Source organism: Echinops telfairi, unplaced genomic scaffold (assembly GCF_000313985.2).
Source record: "Echinops telfairi isolate 266 unplaced genomic scaffold, ASM31398v2 ScPeMD7_2565;HRSCAF=3150, whole genome shotgun sequence".
Taxonomy (NCBI): domain Eukaryota; kingdom Metazoa; phylum Chordata; class Mammalia; order Afrosoricida; family Tenrecidae; genus Echinops; species Echinops telfairi.
In genome coordinates this window covers 10,308,134-10,311,472 of record NW_022106463.1, presented here as the reverse complement: position 1 = coordinate 10,311,472, position 3,339 = coordinate 10,308,134, and positions in this window count along the sequence as shown.

Here is a 3,339-nt window from a genome sequence, read left to right as displayed (position 1 = left end):
CCTCCGCGGCGGAAGCGCGCGCTGGCGCCAGGCCCCCGTCCCGGATGTGAAGCCGCCTAGCGGCTCCAGCGCAGGGGCGGGGCCAGAGCCGGAACCGAAGTGCGACCGTCGCGTCTCCGGGCGGAAGTGCGGGCGGCGCCAGGGGGCGTCAAGTGCCGGTGCGCCTGCGCGCCTCTCCTTGGCGGGCTCGCAAGGAGGCGTGGCGTGCGCCTGCGCAGTAGGGGCGCCGCGGGCGTGGCGGTCGCCTCCATCTTGGCACGCTTGTTGGCCTGGCCGCCCGGAAAGGGGGCGGAGGGTGGGGTTCTCCTCCCGCCCGCCGGCTCCCTGGCGAGGCTCCGGCCTTGTGTGCTGTGAGGTAAAAACGGGAGCCTTTCCTTTCCGCTTTGGGCTGGTCCCCGTAACTTCCCGTTTTTCTGAGGCGCGCCTCAACGCCTGCTGCTTTCTCTCCGCGTCTCCTGAGGACAGCGCGGCGCAGGCGCCGAGGCTGCCGGCGTGGAGCCGACACTGTTTGGCCTGTTCAAACTTGCCGCGAAAGACCCGTGTCTTCGCCTTTCCAGCCACGAGCCTCTCTGGAACCTACATCCCCGAGACTGGGTTTTGTGCAATAAGCCGTTGGAGGGGGGGGGGCGTTGGGCGCTGTGACCCGGGCACGTCCCCAACTCGAGGCACCGCGAGGCCGCTGGTCCCGAGAGGCTTGAAGAAGGACACACACCCCTTCTCCCCGTCGTGTGTGAACCCTGCTGTCGGCCCGGAGCCCCTCTGGGGGGCAGAGAGCCCGAGGTTGGGGTCCTCCTCACGGGGCAGTCGGGCAGCGCCTGCGGCTCCCCAGGAACTGGGGTTGGCCTCGGGGACCGTCGGCCCTTGTGTTTCTGAGCTTTCCCCCCGTCCGAGGCCTGGATGGACCTGGATGGACGCAGAATGCTAAGAGAATGAAAGCCAAGGGGGTTCAGGGGAGCAACAGAGGCTTGTCAGCGCTTAGCCTGAGGAAAATCGGGGTGGGGGCAGAAGACATGGGGTTTCCACCTAAGAGGATTCTAACCTCCCGGTGAACTTGGTAGGAGGTCCCGTGCCTGTGGCCCAAGGAGTTCCATGATGGAGAAGCCATAGGAGGGCCAAGTTAGAGCACGTGGAAGACTGATCAGAAATGGGGAGGAAACCAGTCCACGGAATGAAAGAAGAGATGGACGTAATGGAAGACATTACAACACATAGGAAAGACGTGGCAGAGCCAAATGTGAAACGGCTTTCAAGAAACTGATTTGGAAACAGGAGAGGAAAAAAATGTGCTCATCAAACCTGGAATTGCATTCCAGTCAAAAGAAACGGACCGTGTATAATAGCATTATACTGTTATTGTTGGACCCTAGCTTTGGCCTTATGCCGTCTGTTGCATAGTCTGACTTTCTAGTATGTTTTTTATAGCCCTGTACTTCGGAAGCCAAAACCTCCCTATACCCCCACTCACGACCATCTAATTGATCTTACAGCAACCCCCCTAGAGGAGAGCAGAACTCCTCCACAGGGTTTCTAAACTGGACTTGCCATGCAGTCAGTGCTGACTCGGCACCCCCCTGCCCTGTGGGTTTCCAAGACTAAACTGTTGATGGGAGTAAAAAGACCAGTCTTTCTCCCACTGAGCTGCCTCTGGTGTTGGAACTGTGGACATTATGGATCGCCAACGCATAACCACTACACTACCAGAGTTCCTTAGGTTTTCCAAGACCATCATACTTAAGGAAGCAGATTGCTACAACCTTCTCCGGCAGAGCAGCAAGTGAGTTGAAACTGCTGGGCAATGAAGTTAGTATGAAACACTTAGTTGACTGGGCCACCAGGACTCCATCCATACTTGATACACAAATTGAAGGAGTGCTGTATTTTGTCACCATCTACTAGTAACTTCCACTGACTGCTGTTCCCACTCCAAAGAACGAGTATCCCGTATAACGTTAAATGCCATCAAGTGGTCTCCAACTCATAGGACCCCTGGACACAATAGAAGGACATAATGCCCATTGCTACTACATGTTCTTGATCCTTGTTCTGTGAATCCATTATGGCTTTCTTGTCAGTTCATCTTAGATCAGTGGTTCTCAACCTTCCTAATGCCGAGACCCTTGAATACAGTTCTTCCTGTGGTGACCCCCCAACCATAAAAGTATTTTCATCGCTATTTCATAACTGTCATTTTACTACTGTTATGAATCAATCGGGCAACCCCTGCGAAAGGGTCGTTTGGCCCCCCAATAGGGTCGCGACCCACAGGTTGAGAACTGCTCTCTTAGACGGTTTCCCTCCTTTTCATTGACCTTTGTACCATCCATGATGTCCTTTTTTAGGGATTGAGTGACAACTTCCCCGCAAATAGCCTCAACACTGCTGTCTGCCTTCTAGCATCCTATAGATAACTCTCACTGCACCCACACTGCAATGGGCTGGGTTAGTATGCTAGAACCTAATGGGGTTTTCCACATTGCCATCTTCCTCTAAGACGAGACTTAAAAGAGAAGGTGGGAAAATTCTGTTATCTTTTCATTTTACCCAGCAATTTTGGGGAGCTCCATATTTCTGTAGCCCCTTTGAGCTTCCTTGCTGTATTCCAGATATGGCATTAATTTTCTTTCCCACCTCAAATCACCAGTAGTTTCTTCCCTAGTCAATGACTGGCTCACTTGGATATGAGGAAAAATTATAAGTCAAGAAATCTCATTGTACCACACCTTGATCTTGTCAGGCTACTGTTGTTCACATTTGAGGGTGTATAGTGTGATCTCAGGCTCTTGTTTTGCATTCTGATGACTAAGTGTTTCGAGGCCTTATTGCCTGAAGTGTCTAAAAGTTATACCCATTAAAATGTTTTGAATTGTAGATGCTTTTGGTACAAGTCATAAGAGAGCTACATGATGGAAATTGTGTGTATAGACATCCCAGTCCACAATTTTCACTCAGTGTTTAATGACGTTGATTATACTCGTCAGAATTCGGGAATATTCTCATTTTTGTTGTGGATATTCCGTTTCTAGTACTCTCGTTTCCTTGCTCCCTTACTTAATCTTGTCTTTAAAAAATGTTTATTTAAGTTAACCGATGACCTGGTTTCTTTTAGAGGATTTTCTGCGTAAGCTTAAGAGCATGTTTTCTGAGTTGTATTTTTCTGGGAATTGTTACATATTAACCAAATACTCAATAATAGAGTTGTTTATAAAGCTCTCTGACTACATTTAATGCTTGCAGTAGATTACATTTTGGACTATGGCCCATTTAACGTTCCTTTCTATATAGCATAACACGAGTTTGTCGTTCATAATTTTCAAAATGGACAGCCAGTTCCTCTAGTCA